Below are 24,425 nucleotides of genomic sequence, written 5' to 3'. Positions count from 1 at the left end.
TGTTTACATGCTTAACTGGGCCAAATTACTTCCCAAGTCCAGTAAAGATTCAGAACAACAGCTGATCCACATAACTACTTTATGAAATTAAAAATCTAATGTTGCAGCAGAAGACCAAGATTTCTTAATCTATAAAATGTCAAAATTACAAATTTCAGCAATTCAACATCAGACTGCAGCAAAAAAAATGAGCATCCATTAAGTCACATTGACAATATGTATGAACTTTGATAATGCCCAGCTGCTAAACTGTGGAGTGAAAAATTTTGAAAATATTTCCAGTACATATGTCCAAGCAAAAGTCTAGATTAACTAACTGTGCTGGAGATCAAAGTTCCTTGCAGGAATTTTTGAGTATGTCTATGGAAACAGTTGTAGCTTTTTAAAAAGTTTATTCATGGGGTGAGGGCGTCGCTAGCATTTATTCCCCGTCTCCAATTGCTCAGATGGCAACTGAGAGTCAACCACATTGCTGTGGGTTTGGAGTGACATGTAAACCAGACCAGGTAAAGATATCCCTAAATGATATTAATGAACCAGAACTTTTTTTCTGAGAATTGGAAATTAATTCATGATCATCATTTAGACTCTTAATTCTAGATTTTTAAAATTGAATTCAGATTCCACCATTTGCCATGGCAAAATTCGAAGCCGGGTCCCCAGAACATTTCCTGGGTCTCTAGATTAACAGTCTAGTGATAATACCAGAAGGCCATTGCCTCCCCTTTGGAGTGGGTGAAGATGAAGTGAATTATGGATTGATAAATATGTGAACTAGACATTTGATAGCCTATGTAAAGCAGAGAACAGTGAGATGTGTTCAGATCCTACACAACTGACGAAATCAAAAGATGCCTGGGAAGCAATAAATCCAGTTTTAACAACCATAGTTCAACATTTGGCTGTGTACCTGAACAATACACTTGAGGATCATGTTTGCTCTAAATGAAATACGTTGATGGTGAAAGGAGAACAAGAGCCTTCACAAAGCAAGGAAATAGGTATGCTGCCCTGCTTGATATTTTATGTACTTTTGTTGTCAAATAGTGGGATTTGCTTGTTCACAAAATGTCATGGGTTATTTATAAAATTTGTGGAAAATCCAGCCAAGACGGTTATACTTGTTAACTTGCTGGAAAGAACTTCTACAGCAGTGTCTTGGAGCTGAAATGATTGGCTTCCAATAATTGCAATATTCTTCCTTTATGCTACTTATAACAGCAGCCAGGGAAAACTGCTGATTCTCATTGACTTCATTTAAATAGGACTCTTAAATGTCTAGCTTGATCAAATGCTCCCTTGATGTTAAGGGCAATCGTTCTCACCCAGCTTATGGATTTCAGCTCTTTTGTCCACATTCAGAGCAAGGTTGCAATGATTGGAATTGTTCTCAGGAGCCAGGACAATTCCATAATATTCAGCTCTGCCAAAGATTGCCAAAACGTCATCAGTGAAGTTGGGGGGAAAAAAAACGTCATGTGCCACTCCAAAGAACAACAATGAGAATTTCTTTAAATTAGATTTGACTGGTTTTTTGGCTTTTTAGTTTTAAGAAAATAAATAATCTAGAATGTTTTATTTATGGATTTATTCAAAGTCTGCAAGTTCTATTTGAAGCCTGCTTTGTTTAATAGTTAGTGAGTTACACAGGCCCTATTGCTCATTTAATTTTCTGTAAATCACCAAATTATTCTTATTGTTATTGTATGTGTAGATGTGCACAAAATATATGTACAGTTTGTACCACATTCGTGACTTGCCAATTTTTTGACAAACCAATGTGCAAAATTTTAAAGTTGTTTTTGGATTTAATGTGGCAGAGACTTTTTTCTAGGTGTTCCAAGATACTGTGATTTAATTGGGAGGCAAGTTTATTGCTTTAGAACTTCCATCTTCTGACATGCTCTGTCAGCCACAGTATATAGTTGTCCAGTTCAGTTTCTGGTCATTGGTGACCCTCAGTACATTGTAAATGGGGGTTTCAGAAATGGTATTTCATGAAACAGTGAATACAGTGTTGAGAATTGGATGATGTATGTAGTAAAGCAGTCTGGTTTTAAAGTTGGTAATCTTTTTATGTTTCATATGAATGTATGGTGAGGAATGATATTTTCTGGTAGTCCATTGTCAATTATAGGTATGTTAGACAACAATTTAAGCACTTCAATCACTTGTAATGTATTGCATAATGGTTGGGAATTTCAAACTTAAGAATAGTCATTTGATCTGTCAAACTGTACCCTATCATAGACCATGTAATTTTATTTGAACAGCTCTTCCTTTTCTTCTCTTCATTCCCACTAATTCGTTTCTTAGATGATGTAGTCACCTTAACCTCTGTGCTAGGTAGAAGTGGGTACTGCAGATGCTGGAGATTAGAGTCAAGATAAGAGTGGAGCAGGAAAATTGACGTTTCAGGATGAAGGGCTTTTGCCCGAAACGTCGATTTTCCTGCTCCTCGGATGCTGCCTAATCTGCTTTTCCAGCACCACTCTAATCTTAATCTCTATGCTGGTGTTCTCTTTTTTGGGTTTTGCACAGCTGAGGTGACACGAATACCAAAATATGTGTATAAATAAATATAGAACATAAATAAAATCTTTAAACTTGGAATGATTCCCCTGACTATGGATATGGAATTAGAGGACAGTCTCAGAATAAGGGGCAAGCCATTTAGTACTGAGATGAGGAGCAATTTCTTCACTCAGAAGGGACTGAATCTCGGAAAATCTTTGCCCCAGAGGATTGTGAAAGCTCAGCCAATGAGTATTTTCAAGTCAGAGATGGTTAGATATTCTCAGTATTAGTGACATCAAGGGTTATAAGGCAAATGTTGAAATATAGTATTGATTGATCATTGATTATTATCCATCCATCTAGAATGCCAGAATGATCTTGAAGGGCTGAATAGCCTAATCTTGTTTCGATGTTTCTGTAAGTAAATGCTTTTGTTAATGTATTACAAATAAATCTCCATATTCCAAAATGAAAATTCTAGCTATTCACAATTGAGTGAGTCTTATGTTTGCACTTCTTTAAAAAAAATTGCAAGCGCTTTGTCCTTCGCAGCACTCTTTTGTTTCTTTTCTGTCAACTTAAAGTTTCCTTCTCGACTTTTGTTTGAAGTGAATGCTAACAAACATGTCAGGATACTGGTTTCCAAAGGTCCAACTTTGAAAGGGGAATAAACACAAATTAATTCTGCAACACTGAACTGACTATTCGATCATGAATTAATCACATATATTTCACATTTCAATAATGTTCCCAACTTAATGAACTGCCTTACATGATCATCCATGCTTTAATGAGACATAGATTGGAGTAACTTACTGCAGATGCACCCTAGGTTAAATTAAAAACAGATACTACTTTAATGCCAATCATGCAGCTCTTTCAGAGACAGAGTGGGAGAAACAGAATGTGTTAGGTACAGCAGCTCCTCAAAGTCTCTCTCTCTCTCTCTCTCTCTCTCTTCTGTGTAGGGATAACTTGCCTTTGTTGTTTATCCCTGTGATTTTTACTGACTTGTTTTGTGAATAGTGGACAGGGTTTGAAGATTCAGGAGGCAAGTTACTTGCTTTAGAACTTCCAACTTCTGACATGCTCTATTAGCCATAGTATATAGTTCGTCCAGTTCAGTTTTTGGTCATTGGTAACCCTCAGTACATTGTAAGTGCGGGTTTCAGCAATGGTGTTCCTATTGAATGTCATGGATCAATTTTACTTTGGCACACTAAAAATTCATGTGTCAGCAGACAAATTACCTCCTGAAAACCCCAAAAATGTTATCATGATGGCAAATAATTAGTAAGATACTACCCTTGTAACTGACATTAACAGAATTGGTGCAAGATGTGTCTTTAATCACAGACTCATTTGTCCTTGCATTTACTGCTGATATGTTGTCGCAAAAGCAGCCAATAATTGGGTAGATAAGAATTAGATTTCATTGTAGTGATACAAAGGTGTAAGGGATACTGTACCTTTTAAGAGAGTTAAAAGCTCGCAGAAATACCTGATACAGCACGAAGCGTTCTGAATAAGGTAACAATGTAAAGTTTGGTCGAACAGCTGGATTAGCTGGGTTGTCTGGAGACGACAAAACAAATTCAAGCTCGGCCAGTCAGTTTAAATTATACCCCAAAATACCAACCTCCAATCAAGTTTGAATTTAGTGTATTGACAATATTAAAACCCAATGAAACAATCTGATGCTTTGGGGTATAAGACCAGGAAAAATTGAACCGTTGAGGGAGAACTAACAAGCCACCAGCACAATACAGACTGCCCGAAAAACGGCTCTCTTAAAGATACCTTTAATGATCAGTGACCAGTGAAACAAAATCCCTAAGAAGAAGGAAAGAAGACAGTGGAAGATATAAAGAGAAGATTCAACATTGTTACCTTATTCAAAACACTTGATGCTGTATTAGGTATTTTGCCACCACTGCTGGCAACGCATTACATGCGTTCACAACTCTCTGCATAAAGAATCTACCTCTGACATCTTCTCTATACGTTCCTCCTAACCTATTAAAACCATGACCCCTTGTCGCAGTCAATCCTGGCTTGGGTAAAAGTCTCTGGCTATCGACTTTATCCATGCCTCTTATTACCTTGTGCACCTCGATCAGGTCATCTCTCTTCCTCCTTCTCTCCAGAGAGAAAAGTCCAAGCTTAGTCAACCTCTGTTCATAAGACAAGCTCTCTAGTCCAGACAGCATCTCGGAAACCTTTTTTGCACCCTCTCCAAAGCCTTTGCATCTTTCAAATAGTAGGGCGACCAGAACTGGACATAGTATTCCAAGTGTGGTCTCGCCAGGGTCTTGTAGAGCTGCAGCAAAACCTCACGGCTCTTAAACTTGATCCCCCATTAATGAAATTCAAAACACCATATGCTTTCTTAATAACATTATCCACTTGGGTGGCAAAGTTGAGGTATCTATGCACTTGAACACCAAGATCCCTCTGTTCCTCCACACTGCCAAACCCCCTGTCATCAATCCTATATTCAGCATTCAAGTTCGATCTACCAAAATGAATCACTTTGCATTTATCCAGGTGGAACTCCATCTGCCATTTCTCAGCCCAGCTCTGCATCCTGTCTATGTCACGCTGCAGCCTGCAATACCCCTTGATATTATCAATGGCACGTCCAACCTTGTGTCATTGGCAAATTTACTAACCCACCCCTCATCCTCCTGATTCAAGTCATTCATCAAAACTGCAAAAAGCAAAGGCACAAGAACAGAGCGCTGCGGGACACCAATCACCTCTGACCTCCAGGCAGAATACTTTCCATCTATAACCACACTCTGCCTTCTGTCAGCCAACTAATTCTGAATCCAGAGAGTCAAATCTCCCTGTATCCCATACCTCCTGACTTTATGAATGAGCCTACCATGAGGAATGTTATCAATTGATTTCCATATACACCACATCCACTATCCGACCTCCTTCAATCTGTTTCGTCCCCTCCTCAAAGAACTCAATTAGATTTGTGAGGCATGACCTGCCCCTCGCAAAGCCATACTGACTGCTTTTAATTATGCTATGCTTTTCCAAATAGTCATAAATCCTTCCGAATTCTTTCCAAAATCTTGCTTACCACAGATGTAAGATTGATTGGTCTGTAATTGCCAGGGATTTCCCTATTACCCTTCTTGGAAAGAGAACAACATTCACTTCCCTCCAATCTCTGGTACGACTCCTATGGAGAGTGAGGAAGCAAATATGTTCGTCAGCGGCTTAGTAACCTCCTTTCTCGCTTCTCGGAGCAATCTAAGATGGGGACTTTTCTGGCCCTGGGGACTTCTCAATCTAAATGTTCCAGTGGAGGGAAGAGAAGTTGAGTAGATTAGGATTATTTTCATTAGAAAGAAGGAGGTTGAGGGGGGAACATGATTGAGGTCTACAAAATCATGAGAGGTAGATACAGGGCTACTAGCAAGAAACTTTTTCCCAGAGTGGGGGACTCCATAGCTAAGGGTAATGAGTTCAAAGTGAGAGGGGGAAATATGCGTGGGAAAGTTTTTACGCAGAGACTGGTGGTTGCCTGGGACGCGTTGCTAGCGGAGGTGTTAGGGCCAGGCATGATAGTGTCATTTAAACTGTATCTAGAAAGATACATGAATGGACAGGGAGCAAAGCGATACAGACCTTTTGAAATAGGCGGCAAGTTTAGAAAGAGAATCTGGATTGGCGCAGGCTTGCAGGGTCAAAGGGTCTGAGCCTGTGCTGTGACTTTCTTTGTTAAGCGGGAAATCAGGAGGGCATAAAGGGGACAAAAGATAACTTTGGCAATGAGCATTAGTGAGAATCCAACGGGATTTTATAAATACATTAATGACAAAAGGGTAACTCTAGAGAGAATAGGGCACCTCAAAGATCAGCAAGGCAGCCTATGTGTGGAACGACAGAAGATGGGGGAGATACTAAACAAGTGTTTTGCATCAGTGTTTACTGTGGAGAAAGACCTGGAAGATACATAATGTGGGGAAATACATAGGAAGCTCAATTATCCAAATACCAATTATCCGAATTTTGGATTATCTGAAGAAGATCTCAAGGTCCCACAAAAACGTTACTTCAAAGAGGTAACTGTATTCGGATTACTGTACAGAAAAACATCTGAAAACACTGACAAAAACAAAGAAACACCGGCACCTCAAGCATCAGTAATTGGATATTTTTGACGTAACGGTTAGTTACACATCCCTTTGCAAAAGTAAGGTCAAATCGATTATCTGAATAATCAATTATCCGAATGAAGTAGTGTCTACCCATCTCGTTTGGATAATCGAGGTGCCACAAGAATTGGTGCTGGGTCCACTGCTTTTCTTCCTTTATATATATGATTTGGATGTGAACATAGGAGGTATAGTTAGTCAGTTTGCAGATGGCACCAAAATTAGTTGTTAGTGGACAGTGAAGAAGATTACCTCAGAGTTCAAGGGGATCTCGATCAGATCAGCCAATGGGCTGAGAAGTGGCAGATGGAGTTTAATTTAGATAAATGTGAGGTGCTGCATTTTGGAAAGGCAAATCAGGGCGGGACTTATATACTTAAAAGTAAGGTCCTGGGGTGCATTGCTGACCAAAGAGAACTTGGAGTGCAGGTCATAGCACCTTGAAAGTGGAATCACAGGTAGATAGGATAGTGAGGGAGGCATGCTTTCCTCTTTTCAGTATAAGAGTTGGGAGGTCATGTTGTGGCTCTACAGGACATTGGTTAGGCAGCATTTGGAACATTGCGTGCAATTCTGGTCTCCTTCCTATCGGAAAGATGTTGTGAAACTTGAAAGGGTTCAGAAAAGATTTACAAGGATGTTGCCAGGGTTGGAGGGTTTGGGCTATAGGGAGAGACTGAATAGGCTGGGACTGTTTTCCCTTGAACGTTGGAGGCTGAGGGGTTATAAACTTTATAGAGGTTTATAAAATCATGATGTGAATGGATAGGATAAATAGGCAAAGTATTTTCCCTGGGGTCGGGAGTCCAGAACTAGAGGGCATAGATTTAGGCTGAGAGGGGAAAGATTTAAAAAGGACCTAAGGGGCAATGTTTTCACGCAGAGGGTGATGTGTGTATGGAATGAGGTGCCAGAGGAAGTGGTGGAGGCTGGTACAATAACAACATTTTAAAGGAATCTGGATGGGTATATGGGCGAAGTGCTGGCAAATGGATTTAGATTAGGATATCTGGTTGGCTTGGACGAGTTGGACTGAAGAGTCTGCTTCCATACTGTGCAGCTCTGACTCTATGATTAACCCTCACCTCTAATGAATAAAGGCCTAACCTGTTTAGTCATTCTTGATAAGTCAACTGTGATTAATCCCAGGAATCAGCGTCATGAGTCCCCTTGAACTGCCTCAAATGTGAGTATATCTCTTTTAATATGGGTAAATTTTGGGGAAATGATCTAAAAGAGTAGGGGGAAGACCGAGTACATGGGCTCTGCTGCAGCACCTGGCCTGGATCCCCAGCCCTTTTCCCAACTTGCGTGGAATAATCCCACTGTTAGCCCTTAATCCAAACACACTGGTCATGTGCCTGATGAGCACCACATGTCCCTAGAGGTCTGATCCCTACCTAGTGAGACCTGATGTACATTCTATACCCACCACCCACCCACCTTTATCACCCACACATGTCGTGACCTAAATCAAATTATGGTCAAACAAGTAGGTTTTAAAGGAGCCTTTTAAAGGATGGGAAAGGAGGCAAAGAAGTTTTTAGAGGGAATTCAAGTTCTTCAGACCTTCGTCTCTACAGGTAGAGCCTCTGTAGTTGGAGGAATTCAGTTTGGGGATGCTGAAGTTGCTAGGATTAAATGAGTGCAGATATCTTGGAGAACTGTGTGGATGTGGGCTGCTGCTGTCTCTGTAATTAAGAGAAAATTACATTCATGGTGGGGGGGTTGCTGAGGTCATGGATATTTTTGCATTTCTGCTATCATTTTGTTTTAGTTTGAATGCTGCATGAATTCAGATACAGAACCTTTTATTTAGTTCTTTTTTTTTTAAATCTCTAGCCTTACCTGCTGATATACTTGTAGATTTGAACTGTCTACCCCATTCTGTCACTGACTATTATTTCCAATTTTTATAAGTTCCTCTCTTGTTTTGTCTTTCATCTTTGATTTACCACATCTTCCCAGATATGATCTCTTGCTTCCATTATTTAGTTTAAAGCACTAGATGTGTAGCTGGCTAAAACTGGTCCTAGCATGTTTCAGATGATCTTTGCAATGTTATAACCCTCACTTTCCCCAATACTGATAACAGTGTGCTATGAACCAGAACACAGCTCCCTCAAACCAGTCTTTAAGCCTGACATTCATTTCTCTAATCTTGTTTGTCGATATAAATCAGCATGTGACTCAAGTAATAATGCAGGGATTATTAACTTTGAAGTTTTGGCTCATTTTACTGACCTCCTACAGCTCTTTGCTTGTCCTAAGTGTGGTGCTGGAAAAGCATAGCAGGTCAGGCAACATCCGAGAAGCAGGAGAATCAACGTTTTGGGCAAAAAGCCCTTCATCAGGAAGGCTTGTCCTGCCTCGTCATTTTTGCTTCCCCGACTTGAATGGCTTCCGATATGATGTTGCTATGATCGATTAACCCTCCATCCCAGAGCACTTCACCCCATCAAACGAGCTTAGTGAATCTCCAACCTGTTTGACAATTTGCGAAGGTAAGGCTGCTGTACACCTAACCTTAGGGCCCCCTTAACTGCCATATCTGCAACTGACCTTCACTGTCCCCCATCAGTGTTCAAATCAGAAAACCTATTCCGAAGGGGTGTGATCACGTCCTGATACAAAACATCCAGGTAACTTTCTTCCTCTCTGGTTGTGTGCCTGCAGTCTGGCCTCTAGCTCAATGATTCTGAGCCTTAGTTCCTCCATTCACAATAAATGTTTGCCCTGGATCATACTGGCATTCGGGAATTTTCATATGTTCCAGTCATTACTTGTCCTTATCCTACTACCCTTAATGTGTTTCATGAGCCACTTATTTTTTTCAACTATTTATTTTCCTGTCTTTAGAAATAATCTTACAAGGAACGAAAGCTCTTCGGGATGGCTTAAACTGGTTTGATAGGGGGTTTGGAACCGGACCTCTGAATCTAAGGATGGAGTAGCGAGTGAACAGCCAGATACAATGTGCAGAGCATCTGCGAGGAGGGATAGACAGTTTTTAGAGCAGAGTTGCAGTCAGTGTGTCCGGTTAAAGTGTGTCTATTTTAATGCAAGAAGTAATAGCAATAAGGGTGCTGAACTTAGATTAGCGCTTGGAACTACGAAGCTGTGGCCATTCCAGAGACTTGGATATTGCAGGGGCAGGAATGGTTGTTAAATGTTCTAAAGTTTAGATATTTTAAAAAAAATTGGGGGGTGGAGGTGAAGTAAAAGAGGTGGGGGAGTGGCATTGCTAATCAGGGATAATATAAAGCTGCAGAAAGGGAGGTCCAAGAGGAGGGTTTGTCTACTGAGTCAGTATGAGTGGACGTCAGAAACAGGAAAGGAGCAGTCACTTGCTTGGGAGTTTTCTACAGACCCTCCAGTAGTAACAGAGACGGAGAAGTAGATTGGGAGGCAGATTTTGGAAAGTGCAGAAATAACAGGCTGTTGTCATGGGCATCTTTAAGTTGCCTAATAATGATTGGCACCTCCTTGCTTCAAATAGTTTGGATCGAGTAGTTTTTGTCAGGTGTATCCAGGAAGGGTTCCTGACTCAACATGTGGATAGACTGACACGAGGGGAGGCCAAATTGGATTTGGTACTTAGCAATGAACCAGGCCAGGTGTCAGATCTCTTGGTGGGAGAGCATTTTGGTGATAGTGATCACAACTCCCTGACCTTTACAATAGTCATGGAGAAGGATAGAAGCAGACGGTATGGGAAATTTAATTGGTGGAGAGGGAATTATGATGCTATTAGGCAGGAACTGTGGTGTCTAAATTGTAACAGATGTTCTCAGGAAAATGAACGTCAGAAATGTGGAGGTTGTTTCGGAAGCATTTGTTGATGGTGCTGGATAGGTTTGTCCCACTGAGGCTAGCAAGGGATGGTAGGATGAAGGAACCTTGGGTTACAAGGGATGTAGAGCATCTAGTCAAGCGGAAGAAGAAAGCTTACTTAAGGTTGCAAGGATCAGACCGGGCTCTAGAGCGTTACAAGGTGCCAAGGAAGGAACTGAAGAACTTGTTTGCAAGGACAGCGTGAAACAGGCTCATACGCTCGAACAGGTTGATGTTAAGAAGGAGGATGTGCTGAAAAGTTTGAAAAACATGAAGATAAATAAGTCCCCTGGGCCAATGGGATATACCCAAGGTTACTAGAGGAAGTGAGGAAAGAGGTCACTGTGCCTTTGGCGATGATCTTTGCATCCTCACTCTCCACTGGAGTAGTGCCAGATGGTTGGAGGGTGGCAAAGGTTATTTCCTTATTCAAGAAAGGGAATAGGGATAACCCTAGCAATTGCAGAGGACTGAGACACAGGATTTATGATTACTTGGAAAAGCATAGTTTGATTAGTCAGCATGGCATTTTGAGGAGTTGGTCATGCCTCACAAGCCCTATTGAATTATTTGAGGATGTGGCAAAACAAATTAATGAAGGTAGAACAGTAGATGTGGTTTATATGGATTTTAACAAGGTGTTTGATACAGTTCCCACTAGTAGACTCATTCAGAACATAAGGAGGCATGGAATATAGGGAAATGTGGCTTTCTGGATCCAGAATTGTCTGGCGCACAGAAGGCAGAGGATGGTAGTAGATGGAAAGTATTCAGCTAGGAGCTCAGTGACCAGGAGTATTCTGCAGTGATCGGTTCTGGGACCTCTACTCTTTGTGATTTTTATAAATGACTTGGATGAGGAAGTGGAAGGGCAAGTTAGAAAATTGGCCAATGACATGCAGGTTGGTGGAGTTGTTGATAGTGTGGAGAGCTGTTGTAGGTTGCAACAGGATATTGACAGGATGCAGAGCTGGGCTGATAAGTGTCAGATGGAGGTTCAACCTGGAAAAGTGTGAAGTGATTCATTTTGGAAGGTCAAATTTGAATGCAGAATACAGGGTTGAGGCAGGATTCTTGGCAGTGTGGAAGAACAGAAGGATCTTGGGATCCATGTTCAAAGATCCTTCAAGGTTGCCACCCAAGTTGATGGGGTTGTTAAGAAAGCATATGGTTTGTTGGCTTTCATTAGTAGGGGCATTGAGTTTGTGCCGCGAGGTTATGCTGCAGCTCTATAGAGCCCTGGTGAGACCACACTTGCAATATTGTGTTCAGTTCTCGTCACCTCATTATAGGCAGGATGTGCAAGCTTTAGAGAGGGTGCAGAAGAGACCCACCAGGATACTACCTAGACTAGAAGGCATGTCTTACGAAGAAAGGTTGAGGGAGCCAAGGTTGTTCTTACTGGAACGAAGAAGGTTGAGAGTCAGTTTGATAGAGGCATACAAGATAATGGGAGGCATAGGTAGAGTGAATAGTCAGAAACTTTTTCCCACGGCAGAAATGCCTATCACAAGGGTGCATAATTTTAAGGGATTGGAGGAATGTTTGGGAGAGATGTCAGAGGTAGGTTCTTCACGCAGAAAGTGGTGGGTGCATGGAATGTACTGCCAGCGGTGGTAGTGGAGTCAGACATATTAGGGTCATTTAGGCAACTCTTTGATAGGCACATGGATGATAATAAAATGAAGGGTTTATAAGTTAATTTGATTTTAGAGTAGGATTAAAGATCAGCACTACATCAAGGGCTGAAGGGTCTGTACTGAGCTGTACTGTTCTATGTTCTAAGAACTGTTGTGCTATTTCAAACATTAGGAATAGAATAGATTTTAACCATTTACCAGACACTTGGCCAATGGCTAGCATCTTCCCTACAGTAGAGTGATAACTAATGCCTACAGAGCGAAAGGTTAGAAGAAGCAAAGGAGCACTACCTCCTCTTCACCTAATCCCCTTACTCCCCCAACTCCTTGCGGTTTTTCCAAAGCAGCACTCAGTGCTAAATTGTGCTGATGCCCATATTTATATGCTAACTATTTATATGAAAATATTGAATTAGCTCAGTCCAAGGTACAGTAAATGATTAGAAAAGCAAATTATATAGTAGCCTTCGTTATTGAATGTTTGGAATATAAGTATAAAGTATACTTCAGTTATTCAGGGCCTTGGATGTGGACCTTTGACCTGGAGTATTGTGGATAGTTTTGTTCTCCTTAAATAATTAATTCATACTTTCTTTCAGAGGAGTGCAGTGAAGGTTCAGCAGACTTATTCTTCGAAGGAGATGAGATTGAATGGACTCCTTCTGTATTCCCTAAAGTATGAAGATGAGAAGTGATCTCATTTAAAAAGGTGCTAGTCAGACTAGATTCTCAGACTTTTTTTTGCCCCTGGCTGGGGAGTCCAGGCTGGTTGACATTTATAAAGCAAACCTTAAAATTTTTAACTTCCCTTTGGAACTTCAGAAATGAAAAGTCAGAGACAAAGGAAATTTTAAAGACTCAGCATCTAAGTTTTAAAATGTACTATTTGCCTGCAGGTGGTGATCAACCTGCATTGTGTTTCCATTGTTTTTGTTTCGTCATTTTATTTTGCTTTTACTGTTGTTTTTATGGCAGTACTCAACTAAGTTATTTTCAGCCAGTCTAATAATTATCATATTGCAAAGAAAATTTACAAGTGTATTCATTATTACTTGACCAACTTTTAATTTCAGGTTTTAATTTGATCAACCTGTTCTCCGGAGTTTACATTGTGGAATCTGTGAATTCACAGTGGAGTAGGCTTGAAGGATTTTGTAGTTAGTTAGAAACTTCTGACTTCCCACTTGCATTTTTTAAATATGTGCTGCAGTTGTTAGGACTAATTTAAGCTTGGTTATTTGGGTATAATAATTATTTTCATTAGCACTCAAGTTAATGAATGCAGTAGAGCATAAATGGGGGGATTTTTTCCTTAATATTACTCAATTGCTAACTACACTATTTCGTATTTATTAGGGCTTGTTCTGAGGTCTTATCGATGTGCAATTTTTTTTTGCACAAGAAGACATGTTAACTTAAGCCCTAGCTTCAGCAACTTCATGAATTTAAAACCTTCACCAAGGGTTGCTAAAGAATTTCAGTTTGCAGTGCATTTTTTTAATATTTCTGTCATGGGACTTATTGATGGATAAAATGAGTTAAAGCAGTGTTGCTTTATGCATGACACATTTTTATGCTTCACTTGATTTCAAATGTAGATTAGCAACAGTTATCTATTTGAGAGGCAGTAAGCCTATAAAAAATATAAAATGGCCCTAATGGCATGAAGTGCATTGTGTACTGCCTTGGGAGTAGTTTATGTTTTCTGTTACTTTTGCACATTTCTTACTGACTGCAGGTGACATTAAAAATTTAACTTAAGCCATAAGTGACCCACAGTGGGAACAAAATATTTTTCTGGTATTTGGTTGAAGAACTTTTGTTGAAGAAATTGCTGACGTATTTCTGCTTAGCAAATTTTGAGAAGATTTGTAGCTCAGGGTGAGGTTCTGGATGTAGGTTTACTTGCTGAGCTGAAAGGTTCATTTCCATTAGCTCAGGTTGAGGTTCTGGATGTATGTTTGTTCGCTGAACTGGAAGGTTCATTTCCAGATGTTTCGTCACCCTACTAAGTAACATCTTGGGTGGGCCTCAGGTGAAGTACTGTACATGATTCCTGCTTTCTATTTATATGTTTGGGTTTCTTTGGGTTGGTGTTGTCATTTCATGTGGTGATGTCATTTCCTGTTGATTTCCTCAGGAGGTGGTAGATGGGGTCTAACTCGATGTGTTTGTTGATAGAGTTCCAGTTGGAACGCCATGCTTCTAGGAATTCTCATGCATGCCTCTGTTTGGCTTGTTCTAGGATGGCTGTGTTCTCCAAGTCGAAGTGGTGTCCTTGCTTATCTGTCTGCAAGGATACTAAGAATTCCTAGAAGCATGGCGTTCTAACTGGAACTATATCAACAAACACATCGAGTTAGACCCCATCTACTACCCCCTGAGAAAAAGAACAGAAAATTACATCACCACAGGAAATGACAACATCAACCCAAAGGAAAAAAAACAAATTGAACTTTCTCAAGTAGTGTACCACAGTAAAACCACCTGATTGCCTGATGAAGGGTTTTTGCCCGAAACGTCGATTTTGCTGCTCGTTGGATGCTGCCTGAATTGCTGTGCTCTTCCAGCACCACTGATCCAGAATTTTGCCTTTTCAGTTTGTCTAACCTGATCATCTGTCTTGTTCCATTAATAAAGGAACTTCTAGTCTTTAAAAGATGTTTTGCCAATTCTTGTCAAAATGTATTAAGTTCAAAGCTCAATGGTCAGGGTGCAGAACATCATCAGAAAACCATTAAATGTAGGAGGAGAAGTAGGCTATTCAGCCCATTGAAACTGTTCATCTATTCATTGAGTCCATGACTGATTTGTCTCGTCAATTCCACTTTGCTGTCTTTTTCCTATGTCCCTTGATTCGTCTTACTAATTTACAATCCATCTATGTCAGTCCTGAATATACTTAACTTCGGCAGCCCTCTGTAATGAAAAATAAAAGAAAATACAAATTCACTTTGTCTGAGAGAAGAAATTCCTCTTCATCTGTCTTAAATGTATGATCCCTTATTCTGACATTATGTCTTCTGGTCCTAGTCTCTCCCATAAGATGAAGCAACCTTTTTGCATCTAAACTGTCAAGTCCTCTCGGAATCTTACATATTTCAATAAGATTGGCTCTTGTTCTTCTAAACTCAATGAGCACAGGCTCAACATGTTTTACCTTTCCTTGGAAAACAATCTCTCTATACCTGGGATCAACCTACTTAATTTTCTGTGGACTATCTCCAATGCTTTTATCTTACCTTATGGGACCAAAACTGTTCACAGTATTCTAGGTGTGGTCTGACCAGTGCCTTGTATCATTTTAGCAAGGCATCCTTATTTTTAATATTCAAATTCCTTCGCTATAAAGGCCAACATTCCTTTCCGACTGGCCTTTCCTTATAGATACAGCCCTTTCCTAACACCTGTTAAGCTTTTTGTGATTCATGCATGAGGATCGCCAAGTCTATCTTCTGTAGCTTTCTGCAGTCTTTCTTCATTTAAATAGTACTCGGTCGTTCTATTCTTCCTGCCCAAGTGCAATGTTGGATTTTTCCATATTGTATTTCATCTGTTCAGAATTTGCCGATTTTTGCTTAACTTTTTTTATTTCTCTGCAGACCCTGTCATCCTCAGCACTTCCCTTTCCTCCTCGTTTTGTCGTCTACAAACTTAGCTATGGTTCATTCACTTGTGGTCCCACATTGATTCCTGGTGTACTCCATTTCTCACCTTATCCAACTCTTTGTCTTCTATTAGTTAACGAATGCTAAATGTTTTCAGGTTTGACTTACCCTAAGCTGACTGTGTTTAGTTATGTTATGTATTTCTTAATGTTCTGCTATTGTAATCATCGACTAACATTTTTCCAACATGAGATGTAAGGCTAACTATTTTTTTCCTTTCTTGAATAAATTTGTTAAATTTGCATTAGATTAGAAGTTGATTATAAGTTGATGGTGATTTTGTGTTTGAACAATTGAGATAAAGAACTCCAGAATTTTAAACTCTCAGGAACCAATTTGAACACCTGACAGTGTGAATGAGGTTTGATTTCAGTAAAATATGGAAAACAGTATGATTTCACTACTTTTCAGCTTAGTTGAACAAGACAAGGTATAGTTCAAAGTAAGGATCACCACTGTGTTATTGATGAAATAGATACAAAAGAGTTTGAAACAGAGGGAGATTGAAACTGTTAAAGAGCATGTAGGTGAGATTTTTTTTTCGTTGTTTGAGCATGGGAGGAACGCTCAAAGAGGCTCTTTAGGTAAAGCAGCAGCACATAAGTATTAGATGGATTTGGGCATGATTTGATATTGAGTTGTTTTGGATAAGGAATTATCCAGACAAAAATTTCACAATAATAAGCACTCAAGAGGAAGTGCTTGAGAGACTATTGGGGCTAAACACCAGTAAATTCTCTGCAGCTGATGGGAACTGCAAGGATAGCACACTCCTCGGATAGTTAAGTTGCCACAGAGATAGTGAATGTTGCTGTTTAGTAGTAAAATCTATTATTCCATTAAGTTTTCCAAGAGAGTTAAAGTTATACAAATACTTTTTGTTTTTTGTTTTAACTGTAGAGTAAGAATGAAGTATGTTTGCTTAAAGCCGAGTAGTCTTAACCATTTGAATTACACCTGGAATGCAGCACCTTACACTTGCCTTTAAATAAGATAAGAGTAGAGTCTAGGTTATCTCCTTGATATATTTGAAATGGGGGTGTGGGGATGATCTAGTCCATAGCAAATATGATAGATAATTTTGGAGTTGCTACAAGTTATATAAAGTAAACATTTATAAGTACAAGGCCATTCAAGCCTTGTAGTTTAACAGGTTCAAGGGACCAGCTCTTGGAATTGGGTGAACTTTGGTGAGCATAGATAGACTGGGAAAAAGTGGAATATATGAAACGTTCACCTGTCTTTCAGATAGTGACTGACCTTTTTTGCTGTTGGAGTGTTTTAAATTTTCATGCAAATTTCAACTTATAAGATGTAAAACCTTTGTTTTACAGTTCATTTGCTTGAGTTCTTTTGCTTTTCATTCGTAACAGTAATGTTTAATTTTATAAAGGTGTTTTAAGAAGTTTCAAAGTTCAGCACACTCTTACTGAAAACTTGACTTCTGGTTTAATAATGTTCTTAAGGGAAATGAAATTCACTGTTGTTATCTGATCTGACCAACATGTCATTCCTGATCAATTGTAATGGGGCTGCCTCTTAATTGCTTTCTGAATGGTCCAGCAAGCCACTTGCTCCAAAAGCAGTTAGTACAGGCAACAAATGCTGGCCTTGCCAGTGATACCACATTGCATCAAAAACATGAATTTAAAGTGGTGACTGATTTAGTGGTAAGCATATCATCAGTTCTTGTGGGGTTATTTAAACCATCCGTTCAATGAACAGTCACTTTTTGAAAAGTGAATTAAAAAATTTCAAATTTTTTGTAGCATTTCAGGAGTATTTCTGTATACCATTGGATACCTTGATTGTCTATTAGAATTGAAAATGTGTTGCTGGGAAAAGCGCAGCAGGTCAGGCAGCATCCAAGGAGCAGGAGAATCGACGTTTCGGCCATGAGCCCTTCTTCAGGAATGAGAAAAGTGTGTCCAGCAGGCTAAGATAAAAGGTAGGGAGGAGGGACTTGGAGGAGGGGTGTTGGAAATGCGATAGGTGGAAGGAGGTCAAGGTGAGGGAGATAGGCCGGAGTGGGGCGGGGGCGGAGAGGTCAGTAAGAAGATTGCAGGTTAGGAAGGCGGTGCTGAGTTCGAGGGATTTGACTGAGACAAGGTGGGGGGACGGGAAATGTGAAACTGGAGAAATCTGAGTTCATCCCTTGTGGTTGGAGGGTTCTTCGGCGGAAGATGAGGCGCTCTTCCTTCAACCGTCGTGTTGCTATGGTCTGGCGATGGAGGAGTCCAAGGACATGCATGTCCTTGGTGGAGTGGGAGGGGGTAGTTGAAGTGTTGAGCCACAGGGTGGTTGGGTTGGTTGGTCCGGGTGTCCCAGAAGTGTTCTCTGAAACGTTCCGCAAGTAGGCGGCCTGTCTCCCCAATGTCGAGGAGGCCACTTTCTCCTGTCAATTAGAATATTGGGACAGCTTAATGTGACTGCACTATTGATTTGGAAGGGGAAAGAAGAAAGAGAAAATATAAACGTTGCTTTGATTTCTTTTATCTTCACTGTCTGAATTTATTGTGTATAAATAAACTGCATGAACTGCAGTCATTAAAGTTGTACATTAATAATACATTTTACCATCTGAGAAGATTTAAATTGCATTAGATTGGATTATGTGTGCTTAAATAATGGATTTGTTTCTGCTTTCAGTTCATTGGTTTATTTCAGTTTTAAATTTATTTCAGTTTCTGGTTTAACTGTACTATTTAACTACCTGTGAACGTTAGGGCTAAGTCTGCCCTCGACTCTTAGTGTTTTGGGTGGGTTTGTGCACATTTGATCTAATTTATTTGCTGTGTGGAGCTGCATAACGTCTGTTTTCAGTGTGGTGGCTGAAATAGGGATCGCAGTCTTATAGAATATTTGATTCTTATGCACATAATCTTGATTGACCCTTATTGAAGTGTAAATATTTTGCAATGTGATTTGCTTTATCCTTTTAGAGTGACAGAAAGTGAATTGAGAAAACCCCAAAACCAATATAAGAAAATTGCAAGCATTTCTAAAGGGAAATGTTCCATTTCAACTCGGGAAGTTGAAATAAAGGATATATGTTAAGTTAGTTGTGATTTTCTTGTAAATGATTTTGTGATAGTCTGGCTAAGCTACACAACAAAAGTCCGAACTGCTGTTATCAAGGGATAATTGCATTTTTCATGGTGGGATAAAAATTTTCAGTACTGCACTACAGAATTTTAAAATAGTTAGAAATTCCACTAAAGTCTATTCGAGTATTTTATGTAAAATAGAACAGCAGTATTGCATCTTACTATAAAGTGGGTCACTATTGTAGCTATATGACCTACTAAATGTGTGTCAAAGAATGAGATGAATTCTTAACATCTTCTCTGTGAGTGGAGGGTGGGACTCAAGTTCATTTTGGGTTTATGAGGCACAGACAGTGGAAAGATTTGCTGTAGCTTGCAACTAATAGAAGAAATCATGTCCTCACAGATCCTTGTGGAAGATTAATTCTGAGGGGCCTTGAAAGGATTATTGCTGAGAGATTCCTTGTGGGCGAATCCAGAACTCTGGAACGTTATTTCAATTCAAAAATAAGTGATCTCTCATTTAAGATGGAAATAGGGGGAATTTATTTTCCAAAGTGTCATTTGTGTGGGAAATTCTCTCTCGAAGATCATTGAAAATATTCAAGGCTATATTAGACATTTTGGATTGACAAATGAGTTGAGGGTTGTTGGGGACAAGCAGGAAAGTGAGTTCTGGCCACATCAGACCGGTTGTGATATTATTGACTGGCAGGTCAAACTTATTTCTTATCTTCACAAAGCAGTCAGCTTGAACGGAGTTAATGCAGGAGTTTAGAAGGAATCCAAAAGACTGATTTCTAAAATGAGGAGGCTGGCCTTTGAAGAGAATTTGAGCAAACTAAGCCTGTTTGGAATTTTGCTCGGAACTTTGAATGATGAAAGGTGATATAAAGGTTTACTACACTGATTTCTTGGATTAGAAGTTTGTCTGATGATATAGACTGAGCAAATTAGATCTGCAGTCATAGGAATGTTTGAACAAGAGTAGGCCATTCAGTCCATTGAGTCTCTTCCAGTAGTCAATATATTGTCGCTGATCATTGCCTTTTCTTAGCACAATATTCCAATATCCCTTTGTCGTCGGTATTTTTAAAAGCTGTCAGTCTCTGTTTTAAACGTGCTCAGAGCTTCCAAAGATTTCTTTGAACCTCTGAAATTACATGCTTCATAAGTTGCGAATGTACTATTATGGCATATATTCAAGGTTGAAGTATGTTATGGATCTCTTGGGGAATTGAGAAATATGGTGAATGACAGCAGTCTAGAGGGAATGATTGACCTACTGCTTCCTTTTTCTTTTACAATATTGGATTTTTGTGGTCAAGGCAGGGTTTGATATTTTTGATATTTTTTCAATATTCAGAGAATGAGGCTGTAGCTGGCTAGAACAGCATTTATTGCCCATTCGCAATTTCATCGTGAGCATTTAAGAGTCAACCACATTACTATTGAGGGTTTTGAAATTGAAGATCAGTTATGCTGGCAGATTCAAAAGTATCTGATTTTGTTTTCCTTTCATGACATATGTGTTGCTAGTTAGACCAGTGTTTATTAAACATCTCTAATTACTCTGGAATGATGTGAGGTAATGCCATTGATATAGATATGATTCTGAAAGGGCTTACTAGGGGAGACATTGAGAGGTGGTTTTCTTTGACTAGAAAATCGAGCATAGGTAGACAGAGCCAGAGGATGTGTGGTTAATCATGGGGTGTAGGTATTGCTGGTTAGATCAATGTTATTACCCATCCCTAATTGCCCTGGAAATTGTAATTGTGGGCTGTCTTCTTGAACCCCTGCAATCCATGTCAGGAAGGGGCATCCACAGTACTGTCAGGAAGAGAGTTCTCAGAATTTTGAACCAGCGAAGGAAAGATGATATTGTTACAAGTGATAGTGGTGTTTGGCTTGGAGGAGAGCTTTTAGGTGGTGGCACTCATACACCTTTACCATCTAAGGACATAACTTCCCCAAAATATTGTTGTTCATGATTCCTTCTGATTGTCTGGGCCATTGTATCTGCACATGGGTTTGACATTAAGTATGAAGCAGGTCGGGCAGACTCTGTAGAAGGAAAAGCAGTTAACCATGATCCTTGGTTGGATCTGGTAGTACTTACAAACTAACAGTTTTGAAACACAACAAGAAAAAGGGAGAGTTGAAGAAAGACCCCAAAAGGTAGATCTGTGACCTAATGATCCACCTGGACAGAAAACTGGAGGTTAAATTGAAGACCTGCATTTATATGGCACCTTTCATGACCACTGTGTCAAAGCGATTTACAAACCAAATCATCCGCCGACATTTCCACCACCTCCAAACAGACCCCACCATCAGGGATATATTTTCCTCCCCACCCCTCTCCGCCTTCCGCAAAGACTGTTCCTCCGTGACTACCTGGTCAGGTCCACGCCCCCCTACGACCCACCCTCCCATCCTGGCACTTTCCCCTGCCACCGCAGGAACTGTAAAACCTGTGCCCACACTTCCTCCCTCACCTCTATCCAAGGCCCTAAAGGAGCCTTCCACATCCATCACTCTCTGCCTTTATTCCTGATGGAGGGCTTTTGCCCGAAACGTCGATTTTGCCTGTCCTCGGATGCTGCCTGAATTGCTGTGCTCTTCCAGCACCACTGATCCAGAATCTGGTTTCCAGCATCTGCAGTCATTGTTTTTACCTCGTTGATTTTAACCCTACTGCGAATCCTCTTGCAAGGATGCCTGCCTTGAAGAAGTTTTCCTCTTCTCTCTACAAGAATCTCAGGGAGTCTCTCTCTCATTGCAACTCCCAGGTCATTTCCTCAGACTCTATGCTACTCTATCCCCACCCCCACCCTCCTCTAGCTTATCTCTCCATGCTTCAGGCTCTCTGCCTTTATTCCTGATGAAGGGCTTTTGCCCGAAACGTCGATTTTGCCTGTCCTCGGATGCTGCCTGAATTGCTGTGCTCTTCCAGCACCACTAATCCAGAAGCCCATAAAGTATTTTTGAATTATAGTCGCCATGGTAACAGTAAAACATGGTAACCAGTTTGTGTACATTAATTTTCTACAAACAATGATGTTATAATGACAGGATGATGTATTTGGGATAGTGATTATATAAATATTGACCAGGGCATATGGGATAATCCCCTTGCTGCTCTTTGAAGTAGTGCCATAGGATCTGTTATGCCAAACTGTGCACTGGAGGGATTTTGATTACCGCTTACTGCTAATGTCTACCGTTTTTTCATTTTTGGGATAGAAATACAGTCTACATTAAATGTTGAACTTATTGTTGTACCATTGTACAGCAAAAATTATTATTGCTTGTCCAAAATCATAGAATCAAGCCAGGAGTTTGGTGGAATGCTCCCCACTTGCACGGATGGTTTCAGCTCCATCAGCACTCCAGAAGCTTGACACTATCCAGGAAAAAGCAGCTTCCTTCTTTGGCACCACATCCAGTCTATCCACAACCGACGCTCCATAAGCAGCAGTGTGTACCGTCTACAAGATACACTGCACTGCAGGAATTCACTAAAGGTCCTTAGACAGCCCTTTGCAAACCAATGACCATTTTGAGATAGAAGGATAAGGACTCCACCACTTGCAAGTTCCCTTCCAAGCCACTTACCACCCTGACTTACAAATATATTGATTTTCCTTCATTGTTGCTGGGTCAAAATCCTGAAGTTTCCTCCCTAAGGACATTGTGGGTCAACTTGTAGTAGGTGGACTGCAGTGGTGCAAGGCTACAGCTCACCACCACCTGGGGCAACTAGGGATGGACAATAAATGCGGACCAGTTGCCCATTTTTCATGAATGAATTTTTTTAAAAAGTCTTGTGTCCTTACTCTGTTAACTCCCTTGATCTCTCTTTTTTTCTACTTTACAGAATAAGGCAGTGGACCGTCACTAGATCATAACACAAATTTGCGATCTGGTCTGGGACTGTAACATTATTACAATGCACTCATGGCTGCTCTCTGACATTCTACTTGACATCCTCCAAGGTTCTGTTGCCTTTGTTTTAATTCCCAACAATTCCTATCCTTCTACCATCTGTGTGTTGTCTGAGCTATGTTAATTTCAAATCAAGCAATGTCTTGACATAAAATTTCTTATTCTTATTAAAATGTTTCATTCTTGTCTATCTCTACTGTAGATCTCCTCTAGTCCTTGAAGTCTCTCATTTATCTGCAATTCTCTAACACTGCTGTCTTATACATTCCCAATTTAATTGCTCCACCAGTAGTGGCTGTATCTCGAATTGCCTAGTCTTAGAAGTATACTTCCCTGTTTTCCTTTCGTATTGTAAGATGTCCTCAAACCTACCCCACTGATCGAGCTTTTTGTCATCTGGCCTAATATCTTGAGCTTTCTAGTCCTACTTGATTTTACAATGCTCATTTATTGTGTTAGGATACTATATAAAGACAAATTGTTAATGCCATACACAAGTAAATTATAACAAGGAATGGGATTGGTAAAATATACCTTTCCTATTTGACACTCACTTTCTCCTGAAATAGCCCAAATTAAATAGTTTAGATTAGATTAGATTAGATTCCCTACAGTGTGGAAACAGACCCTTCAGCCCAACCTGTCCGCACCGACCCTCCGAAGAGTAATCCACCCAAACCCATTTCCCTCTGACTAATGCACCTGACACTATGGGCAATTTAGCATGGCCAATTCACCTGACCTGCACATTTTTGGACTGTGGGAGGAAACCGGAGCACCCGGAGAAAACCCACGCAGACACAGGGAGAATGTGCAAACTCCACACAGACAGTCGCCCGAGGCTGGAATCAAATCTGGGACCCTGGTACTGAGGCAGCAGTGCTAACCACTAAGCCACCGTGTTGTAAACTTAAAGTTTGGAGGGGTTATTTGGTGAATTGGTATGGTGGCATATTAAAATTAGTGTGAAATACTGTCAGTAAAACTACTTCAAATGTTGGCATATATGCATTTCTCTATGATAACACTGGGCTGATTGTAATTATTGTTTGGTGATATATCTGAAGGAAGAATTTATTTCATAGCTCTTAGAATATAACCTCTTCCATGAGTTGTTCTTTCTGTCTTCAAATGTTTTCTTAATTGTAAAGTGAATGTACGCTTAATATTTGCATACAAGGTTTATAGTATTATTAATTGGAAACTTCGGTTCAAAGTGGAAGAAAAATGGATTTTGGTTTTCAGTTTTGTCACAGTGACTTTCAGACAAAAGCTGGAGTCATTTGGAACAGTGTACTGGAAATATTATTTTGATAAAATTATGAAAGTTTAGCTAAGTGATTGCAAGCTAACCAAGCAAAATTGTTAGTTTGTTTGCTGACTTGTGTTTTACCAGAGCAGGCGAGTTAGAGTGACCAGAAACGTATTCATTCAGAGAGGTCTTTTGCATCTGGGACACTGTTAGTAGCAGACCTGAATTGCTTCAAGGATATTCCAGAAGTAAAAGTCTGGAGGTGTCAAAAAGAAAGACATTCTGCATGGCTGTTAAAGACGCAAGTTTAAAGAATCCATATTTAATAGTATTAATTAAGT

The 24,425-nt window shown here is 40.0% G+C and overlaps 1 protein-coding gene across 12 annotated transcripts in view; it reads left to right on the top strand.

Annotated features, from left to right (window-relative positions):
• tbc1d5 (TBC1 domain family, member 5) overlaps positions 1 to 24,425 on the top strand; it is a 519,702-nt gene that overhangs the window by 83,109 nt on the left and 412,168 nt on the right. Inside the window, exon 1 of one of the 12 annotated variants that reach the window (XM_043690200.1) lies at positions 2,920 to 2,934. The exons of 10 other annotated variants lie outside the window; for them this stretch is intronic. The gene's annotated coding sequence lies outside the window, so the exon portion shown is untranslated. Of the gene's footprint in view, positions 1 to 2,919; positions 2,935 to 22,866; positions 22,883 to 24,425 lie in introns of those variants that run through there. One more of the 12 variants, XM_043690196.1, reaches the window with a different exon arrangement.

The sequence above is a fragment of the Chiloscyllium plagiosum genome, chromosome 5 (genome assembly GCF_004010195.1).
Source record: "Chiloscyllium plagiosum isolate BGI_BamShark_2017 chromosome 5, ASM401019v2, whole genome shotgun sequence".
NCBI classification, from domain to species: domain Eukaryota; kingdom Metazoa; phylum Chordata; class Chondrichthyes; order Orectolobiformes; family Hemiscylliidae; genus Chiloscyllium; species Chiloscyllium plagiosum.
Note: the sequence above shows the minus strand (reverse complement) of the source record. Positions and strands in the feature narration are given on the sequence as shown.